Source organism: Homarus americanus, unplaced genomic scaffold, assembly GCF_018991925.1.
Source record: "Homarus americanus isolate GMGI-L3 unplaced genomic scaffold, GMGI_Hamer_2.0 scaffold48293, whole genome shotgun sequence".
In the NCBI taxonomy this organism is placed as follows: Eukaryota; Metazoa; Arthropoda; class Malacostraca; order Decapoda; family Nephropidae; genus Homarus; species Homarus americanus.
The window spans coordinates 1-10,814 of NW_024716121.1; the positions used below are offsets into that span (position 1 = coordinate 1).

Genomic DNA, 10,814 nt, shown 5'->3' on the forward strand with positions numbered 1-10,814 from the left:
ACCCACACCCAAACATTGCTGCTTCATCATAAACATCATGTGTACAACATGACCCACACTAAACATTGCTGCTTCATCATAAACATCATATTGTACAAGCATGACCCACACCCAAACATTGCTACTTCATCATAAACATCATGTGTGCAACATGACCTACACTAAACATTGCTACTTCATCATAAGCATCATCTATACAGCATGATACACACCCAAACATTGCTACTTCATCATAAACATCATCTATACAACACTTGACCCACAACCCAAACATTGCTGCTTCATCATAAACATCATGTGTACAACATGACCCACACCCAAACATTGCTACTTCATCATAAGCATCATCTATACAGCATGACCTACACCCCGGCACTGCTTCATCATAAGCAGCATCATCTATACAACATGACCACACCCAAACATTGCTACTTCATCATAAACATCATGTGTACAACAGGAGGTACACCCAAACATTGCTACTTCATCATAAACATCATCTATACAACATGACCTACACCCAAACATTGCTGCTTCATCATAAACATCATCTATACAACATGACCCACACCCAAACATTTGCTGCTTCATCATAAACATCATGTGTACAACATGACCTACACCCAAACATTGCTGCTTCATCATAAACACATCATCTATACAACATGATACACCCAAACATTTGCTGCGCCATCGCAACATCATCTATACAACATGACCCACACCCAAACATTGCTACTTCATCATAAACATCATGTGTACAACATATTTTACCCAAACATTGCTGCTTCATCATAAACATCATCTATACAACACTGACCCACACACCCAAACATTGCTGCTTCATCATAAACATCATCTATGCAACATGACCTGCACCCAAACATTGCTACTTCATCATAAAGCATCATCTATACAACATGACCCACACACCCAAACATTGCTACTTCATCATAAACATCATGTGTACCAGCATGACCTACACCCAAACATTGCTACTTCATCATAAACATCATCTATACAGCATGACCCACACCCAAACATTGCTACTTCATCATAAACATCATCTATACAACGCAGTACACCAAACATTGCTACTTCATCATAAACATCATGTGTGCAACATGACCCACACCCAAACATTGCTACTTCATCATAAGCATCATCTATACAACGCATTTTACCCAAACATTGCTGCTTCATCATAAACATCATCTATACAACACTTGATTACCTACACCCAAACGTTGCTACTTCATCATAAACATCATCTATACAACATGACCCACACCCAAACATTGCTACTTCATCATAAACATCATGTGTACAACATGACCTTCCCCACCCAAACATTGCTACTTCATCATAAACATCATCTATACAACATGACCCGCTAAACATTGCTACTTCATCATAAACATCATCTATACAACATGACCTACACCCAAACGTGCTGCTTCATCGCTAAACATCATCTATACAACGCAGTACACCCAAACATTGCTACTTCATCATAAACATCATGTGCGAGCAGTACACCCAAGCATTGCTACTTCATCATAAACATCATCTATACAACATAACCCACACCCAAACATTTGCTGCTTCATCATAAACATCATCTATACAACGCGACCTGCACCCCAAACATTGCTGCTTCATCTTCAAACATCGTATTGTACAACGCGTTACACCCAAACATTGCTACTTCATCGCAAACATCATGTGGTACAACGCGACCTACACCCAAACTTGTTGCTGCTTCATCATAAACATCATGTGTACAACATGACCCACACCCAAACATTGCTACTTCATCATAAACATCATCTATACAGCATAACCTACACCCAAACATTGCTGCTTCATCATAGAAGCATCATCTATACAACATAACATACACCCAAACATTGCTACTTCATCATCATCCTATACAACATGACCCACACCCAAACATTGCTACTTCATCATAAACATCATCACATACAACATGACCCACACCCAAACATTGCTACTTCATCATAAACATCATCTATACAACATGACCTACACCCCAAACATTGCTACTTCATCATAAACATCATGTGTACAACATGACCCACACCCAAACATTGCTGCTTCATCATAAACATCATCACTTACTAGCATGACCTACACCCAAACATTGCTGCTTCATCATAAACATCATGTGTACAGCAAGCACTGACCCACACCCAAACATACTTCATCGCCAAGCATCGTAATACCTGCAACATTACACCCAAACATTGCTACTTCATCATAAACATCATCTATACAACATGACCTACACCCAAACATTGCTACTTCATCATAAACATCATCTATACAACATGACCCCAAACATTGCTGCTTCATCACATAAACATCATCTATACAACATGACCCACACCCAAACATTGCTACTTCATCATAAACATCATCTATACGAAAAAGCTTGACCCACACCCAAACGTGCTGCTAAATCATAAACATCATCCTATACAACATGACCCACACCCAAACACATTTAACTGCTGCATCATAAAACATCATCTATACAACATGACCCACACCCAAACATTGCTGCTTCATCATAAACATCATCTATACAACATGACCCACACCCAAACATTGCTACTTCATCATAAACATCATCTATACAACATGACCCACACCCAAACATTGCTACTTCATCACATAAACATCATCTATACAACATGACCCACACACCCAAACATTGCTACTTCATCATAAACATCATCTATACAACATGACCTACACCCAAACGCATTGCTACTTCATCATAAAGCATCATCTATACAACATGACCTACACCCAAACATTGCTACTTCATCATAAACATCATGTGTACAACATGACCTACACCCAAACATTGCTGCTTCATCATAAACATCATGTGTACAACTTGCATGACCCACACCCAAACATTGCTACTTCATCATAAACATCATCTATACAACATGACCCACACCCAAACATTGCTACTTCATCATAAACATCATCTATACAACGCGATTACACACCCAAACATTGCTACTTCATCATAAACATCATCTATACAACATGAGCCTACACACCCAAACATTGCTACTTCATCATAAACATCATGTGTACAACATGACCCACACCCAAACATTGCTACTTCATCATAAACATCGTAATTGTACAACATGACCCACACTACTAAACATTGCTACTTCATCATAAACATCATCTATACAACATGACCTACACCCAAACATTGCTTTCTTCATCCGCCGACATCATGTGTACAGCAGCATGACCCCTACACCCAAACATTGCTACTTCATCATAAACATCATGTGTACAACATGACCCACACTACACCCACTTGATGAAAATATATGGTACACAAGGCCAATAATATATACAGTATAGTACCTATATACACAAGAACATCTAGAGCAATTTATGAGAGGCAGGAGTTGTCTCATAGTTGATACACTTTATCTTATACTTATCTACCAAGATTATAACACTCCTCTATAATACAGGCATCGGACTGGTCAAATTTTCCCACAATGCGAAATTTCATAATGCAAAACAATTTTCCCATTGATTTCCATTATAAAAGTTGAGATGTGTTCCTATAAGAGTCTTTTAAGGCCCAAAAATGTGACCCAGGCACATATATGTATGAAATTAGACGGTTTTAACCACATACAATGAGTCATTCATGATGTAACATGATAATAAATGAATAAAACACCAAATTTTTACTCACCAGAAACAATGTTGAGTGCTGAGTTAGGTGAGGAGGTGCAACTGGAGTTACTGGGAGGAGGAAGATGGGTCACTCCTGCCATCATCATCTTTGGCTGCTGCTGGCTGTGGTTTAGGGGCAAACAACTTGTGGTCTGTCACTGACGGAGCAAATTTTCAGTGTCACCCGGTTCCTTATGTACGCTCATGGGTTCTCCAATCCTCTTGCAAACTTGAGGCTGCATTCACGGTCTGGATGGTATGTCTCAATGGTATGCCTCACATCTTCAAGTTGACAAAGCACTTCAGACAAAACCTTTGTTTTCTCCCCAGCAGCTCACTTCTGTTCCATTACTTTAAGATCCTCATTGGACAGATCCTGTCGCAGCTGACTCTGGCAGCTCAACCACAACATCCTGATCCATGCACCTGAACCTGAGAGCCCTTGGTAATCATGGTTACATTCTGGCCAGATGTTCTTCCACACACCACCCATGACCTTATCCTAGGAAAACATTCATTATGTTAAACTTCTTCCAGAAATCTCAGACCGATCCTCACCATTAATGGCAGCTATAAGTTGTCTAAAGTCCTGCGTAAATAGTTGGCCTTAAAGCTGACAATCACACTTCGATCCATGGCTGTAACAAGGCAATTGTGTTCTTGGGCAGTGGCCCCAACCCTGATATTAGTGGAAAGGTTATTAAAGTTAACAGGATGGCTGGGAGCATTATCTAACAGTAACAAGGCTTGGTTGGAAATATTTTGTTGGCTACTGTTCCTTTCTACCACAGGAGAGAAACAATTTGTAAACCAAACTTGGAACAGGCTGCCAGTCATCCAAGCTTTCCTATTGGAGCGCTGTATCACTGGTTACTTGGCTTATAGTTCAGCAGAAGACTTTTAGTACACAAGCATGGGCTATAATTTAAGATCTCCTACAGAATTACCTCCTAACAGAGCCATTACATGATCTTTGCGGAGATCTTAAAACCAAAGGCTGTTTCTCCTCAGTTGAAATAAATGTGCTGGCAGACAAGAAAAGCACTGTTTCATCAACATTTGTAGTGATAATATATCAGCCTCAATGATTGCCTTTAGTATTGCTGGCATTAAAGGGTTTTTTATCAGAACTAGCACCTTGTTCCTGGCTTAAATCTGTGTGCAGACTCTTAGCTTTTTCCTGAATCACCATGTGAATTGCTGATGGCCACATTTCACTTGGTCTGGTCCTCAATAAAGTTCCATTTAGATCATAACATCACTACGATGAAAATATAGTGTACGGAAACTTGCCAACTTTAGCACTAGTACTAATTTACACCTTAACATATCTGATTTTGTTTCTAAGGTAAATACCCTTTTGGAGCTCTCTTACCACCACTACTAGCACTTGATGGCCTCTGTCCACTCATCTTGAATAATAATACACAGTATAATACTTATAATACAGTCCACAAAAGAGAGGCAAAGCTGAACAATGACTGGAGATTCAAACAACCCAAAACTGTTGTTGTTGTGGGGCTGCAGCCGCCTTGTGGCTACCACAGAGAATCCTCACAAAAATATTTTTACAATTTGGATAAAAAAAAAATTGTAAATCATTTATTTTTTATTTTATTTTTTTAAGATTTACCAAAGTACCACAAGGGTGAGTTTGTTTCCATGGCTCGAAATTTTGGGTAATATTTTAAAAATTCTGTGAGGGCAAAATTCCGTAACCAGGGATTTCATACTGCGGGGGATGCCTGTACTACACAAAAGTTATGACTATACCGTACAGTCACGGTCAACTTATTGTCATCGACTCCTCTTACTACCATACCCATGAGCTGGAGGCCCCTTTCTACGTTGGATCTGGGGGTGGGGGTGGCGCGGGAAGGAGGCGCAAGTCAAGGACTACATACATAGTGAAGTTGTAAGTGATGCTAGGTTATCCTTCAACACCTGAAGAAAGAGTTAAGGTTGGTGGATGTTGATGACCCTAGCAGTTTATAGGTTGAGAAGCTCAACCAGGAGGGCCGGTGTCCAGGGAGCTGTTATATGGACTTAATTCTCCTTTAGTTATCTTTGCCTTTACGTGAGGTTCTGGAGAGTAATGTGAGTGAGCTTTTGGCAGGTGATGTGTCATTAGGGTTGATAAGGCATCTGGCTTCAGTGAAGGAAAGCCCCTCATATGATGACAACACAAGGGGATTGGGGTGTGGCTTGGTCACCACCAGTAACACTGAAGTAGGTTGTTACACCTGCTTACTACCGTGAGGGGTGTGGCTTAGTCACCACCAATGGCTACTAGTAGGTTGTTACACCTGCGCCACTACCGTGACGAGGTGTGAAACTGATCACCACCAGTAACACCTGAAGTAGGTTGTTACACCTCGCCACTACCGTGAGGGGGTGAAGCAGTCACCGCAAAGTAACGCACTGAAGTAGGTTGATGCACCTAAGCCACTACCGTGAGGGGTGTGGCTTGGTCACCACCAGTAACACTGAAGTAGGTTGTTACACCTCACCACTACCGTGAGGGGTGTGAAGCAGTCACCACCAGTAACACTGAAGTAGGTTGTTACACCTCACACCACTACCCGTGGGGGTGTGGCTGGTCACCACCAGTAACACTGAAGTAGGTTGTTACACCTACTTCCACTACCGTGAGGTGTGGCTTGGTCTACACCAGTAACACTGAGTAGGTTGTTACACCTCGCCACTACCGTGAGGGGTGTGGCTTGATTTTCACCAGTAACACTGAGTAGTTACACCTCACCACTACCGTGAGGGGTGTGAAACTAGTCTCACCAGTAACACTGAAGTGGGTTGTTACACCCACTCACCACCACTACGTGAGGGGTGTGGCTTGGTCTCACCAGTAACACTGAAGTAGGTTGTTACACCTGCGCCACTACCGTGAGAGTGTGGCAGTCACCACCAATGTACTGAAGTAGGTTGTTACACCTCACACCACTACCGTGAGGGGTGTGGCTTAGTCTCCACCAGTAACACTGAAGTAGGTTGTTACACCTCACCACTACCGTGTGAGGGGGTGTGTGGTCACCACCAGTAACACTGAAGTAGGTTGTTACACCTCGCCACTACCGTGAGGGGGTGTGAAGCAGTCTCCCACCAGTAACACTGGAAGTAGGTTGTTACACCTCACCACTACTGCGTGAGGGTGTGGCTTGGTCACCACCAGTAACTGGAAGTGGGTTGTTACACCTCACCACTACCGTGTGAGGGGTGTGGCTTGAGGTCACCACCAGTAACACTGGAAGTAGGTTGTTACACCTCGCCACTACCTGCATTGAGTGGGTGTGGCTTGGTCTCACCAGTAACACTGAGTAGGTTGTTGCACCTCGCCTACCGTGGGGGGTGTCAAACTAGTCACCACCAGTAACACTGAGTAAGGTTGTTACACCTTTAACTTCACCGTGAGGGGTGTGGCTTGGTCACCACCAGTAACACTGAAGTAGGTTGTTACACCTCGCCACTACCGTGGCGAGGGTGTGAAACTGATCACCACCAGTAACACTGAAGTAGGTTGTTACACCTCACCACTACCGTGAGGGTGTGGCTTGGTCACCACCAGTAACACTGAAGTGGGTTGTTACACCTCACCACTACCTGTGAGGGGTGTGGCTTGGTCACCACCAGTAACACTGAAGTAGGTTGTTACACCTCGCCACTACCGTGAGTGGGGTGGCTTGGTCCCACCAGTAACACTGAAGTAGGTTGTTGCACCTCGCCTACCGTGGGGGGTGTCTTAGTCACCACCAGTAACACTAGTAGGTTGTTACACCTGCAACTACCGTGAGGGGTGTGGCTTGGTCACCACCAGTAACACTGAAGTAGGTTGTTACACCTCGCCACTACCGTGACGGGGTGTGGCTGATCACCACCAGTAACACTGAAGTAGGTTGTTACCTCACCACTACCGTGAGGGGGTGTGGCTTGGTCACCACCAGTAACACTGAAGTAGGTTGTTGCACCTCACCACTACCGTGAGGGTGTGGCTTGGTCACCCCAGTAACACTGAAGTAGGTTGTTACACCTCACCACTACGTGAGGGGGTGTGGCTTGGTCACCACCAGTAACACTGAAGTAGGTTGTTACAGCTCACCACACTCGTGAGGGGGTGTGGCTTGGTCACCACCAGTAACACTGAAGTAGGTTGTTACACCTCACCACTACCGTGAGGGGGTGGCTTGGTCACCACCAGTAACACTGAAGTAGGTTGTTACACCTCACCACTACCGTGAGGGGTGTGGCTTGGTCACCACCAGTAACACTGAAGTAGGTTGTTGCACCTCGCCACTACACGTGTCAGGAGGGGGTGTGGCTTGGTCACCACCAGTAACACTGGAAGTAGGTTACACCTCGCCACTGTGAGGGGCGTGGGCTTGGTCACCACCAGTAACACTGAAGAAAGTTGTTACACCGCCACTTACGTGAGGTGGCTTGTCATCACCAGTAACACTGGAAGTATTATTACACCTCACCACTACTGTGAGGGGGTGTGGCTTGGTCACCACCAGTAACACTCGAAGTAGGCTATTACACCTCGCTACTCACTGGGAGGGGGTAAGGTGTGACTTGGTCACCACCAGTAACACTGAAGTAGGTTGTTTACACCTCACCACAGCCGTGTGAGGGGGTGTGCCTGGTCACCACCAGTAACACTGAAGTAGGTTGTTACACTGCCACTCACTGCGGAGTGGTGGCTTGGTCACCAGTAACACTGAAGTAGGTTGTTACACCTCGCCACTACCGCGTGAGGGTGTGGCTTGGTCACTCACCAGTAACACTGAAGTAGGGTTGTTGCACCTCGCCACTCACGGGAGGGGTGTGGCTGGTCACCACCAGCAACACTGAAGTGAGGTTGTTACACCTCACTACTACCGTGAGGGGTGTGGCTGGTCACCACCAGTAGCCACTTGAAGTAGGTTGTTACACCTCACCACTACTGTGAGGGGTGTGTGGCTTGGCCACCACCAGTAACACTGAAGTAGGTTGTTACATCTCGCCACTACCGTGAGGGGTGTGGCTTACCACCACCAGTAACACTGAAGTAGGCTATTACACCTCACCACTACTGCGGAGGTGGCTGGTCACCACCAGTAACACTGAAGCAGGTTGTTGCACCTCACTACTGCGGGAGGGGGGGGGTGTGGCTTGGTCACCACCAGTAACACTGCAGGTTGTTACACCTCACCACTAACAAGGAGGTGTGGCTTAGTCACCACCAGTAACACTGAAATAGGTTGTTACACCTTGCAACTACTGTGAGGGGTGTGGCTTACCACCAGTAACACTGGAAATAGGTTGTTACACCTGCCACCATTGCGAGTGTGGCTTGGTCACCACCAGTAACACTGAAATAGGTTGTTACACCTCGCCACTACCGTGAGGGGGTGTGACTTGGTCACCACCAGTAACACTGAAATAGGTTGTTACACCTTGCCACTACAATGGGTGAGGGGGTGTGGCTTGGTCTCCACTATTAATTGATAAAAAAAAGTTAATTGCTGTATAGAATGTGACTCATCCACCCTGTAATATGTTTATTAGAGTTGTGAAAATCGATGTGAGGTGATGGAGGCAATAATGTTTGCAGTGATGGAGGCAATAATGTTTGTGAGGTGATGGAGGCAATAATGTTGTGAGGTGATGGAGGCAATAATGTTTGTGAGATGGAGTGGCCACTGTTGTGAGGTGATGGAGGTACACGTTTTGTGAGGTGATGGAGGCAATAATGCTTTGTGAGGTGATGAGTGCATAATGTTTGGTGAGGTGATGGAGGCAATACGTTTGTGAGGTGATGGAGGCAATAATGTTTGTGAGGTGATGGAGGCAGTAATGTTCGGCCACTAGTTCATCACTTCCAGCCCAGTAAAGAACATTGACCGTGCGCCGCCAGTTACAACGAGGCAGAAATTACAAAGGAGGGCGGGGTTACCGTGAAACATTGGTTAACTCGGTGGGGAGTCTGGGTATTACCTTTGGTTTGTTGGCATTTGATATATTAAAATGATTAATTTCAGGAGTGTAATGTAAATAAATACATTTTAACTCTTATTTCTGTATACCCTATAATTTCAGGCTGGGGAGACAACAGGGGAGGAGGACAACGTAACTGCCAGGATAGTGCGGTGGAGTCCAGCAATCATGTCCCAGCTTGAGGAGAAGCTGCACGAGAGACACGTGACGGTAGGGGCTAGCCATGAATACATCAATAAAAATTTGGAGTATTGATCTCAAGTTATTTTTTAAGATGAAAATACCCCATCATCAACCAATCACAGGGCCTGCTGGTGCACCAATAACTATCATCAACCGATCACAGGGCCTGCTGGTGCACCAATAACTATCATCAACCAATCACAGGGCCTGCTGGTGCACCAATAACTATCATCAACCAATCACAGGGCCTGCTGGTGCACCAATAACTATCATCAACCAATCACAGGGCCTGCTGGTGCACCAATAACTATCATCAACCGATCACAGGGCCTGCTGGTGCACCAATAACTATCATCAACCAATCACAGGGCCTGCTGGTGCACCAATAACTATCATCAACCAATCACAAGGCCTGCTGGTGCACCAATAACTATCATCAACCAATCACAGGGCCTGCTGGTGCACCAATAACTGTCATCAACCAATCACAGGCCTGCTGGTGCACCAATAACTATCATCAACCAATCACAGGGCCTGCTGGTGCACCAATAACTATCATCAACCAATCACAGGGCCTGCTGGTGCACCAATAACTATCATCAACCAATCACAGGGCCTGCTGGTGCACCAATAACTGTCATCAACCAATCACAGGGCCTGCTGGTGCACCAATAACTGTCATCAACCAATCACAGGGCCTGCTGGTGCACCAATAACTATCATCAACCAATCACAGGGCCTGCTGGTGCACCAATAACTATCATCAACCAATCACAGGGCCTGCTGGTGCACCAATAACTATCATCAACCAATCACAGGGCCTGCTGGTGCACCAACTATCATCAACCAATCACAGGGCCTGCTGGTGCACCAATAACTATCATCAACCAATCACA

At 44.8% G+C, this 10,814-nt stretch overlaps 2 long non-coding RNA genes across 2 annotated transcripts; one reads left to right on the top strand and one right to left on the bottom strand.

The window, feature by feature from the left end:
- The first annotated feature begins 5,942 nt into the window (after window positions 1–5,942).
- Window positions 5,943–6,413, top strand: LOC121858052. The gene is made up of 3 exons (XR_006087339.1): window positions 5,943–5,980; window positions 6,112–6,141; window positions 6,401–6,413. It is a non-coding gene; the product is annotated as an uncharacterized LOC121858052 (long non-coding RNA).
- Window positions 6,414–7,015: 602 nt separating this feature from the next.
- LOC121858053 lies at window positions 7,016–7,312 on the bottom strand. Its single transcript, XR_006087340.1, has 3 exons — window positions 7,289–7,312; window positions 7,169–7,221; window positions 7,016–7,037 (listed from the first exon to the last, which is right to left on the bottom strand). It is a non-coding gene; the product is annotated as an uncharacterized LOC121858053 (long non-coding RNA).
- Between the last annotated feature and the right edge of the window lie 3,502 nt (window positions 7,313–10,814).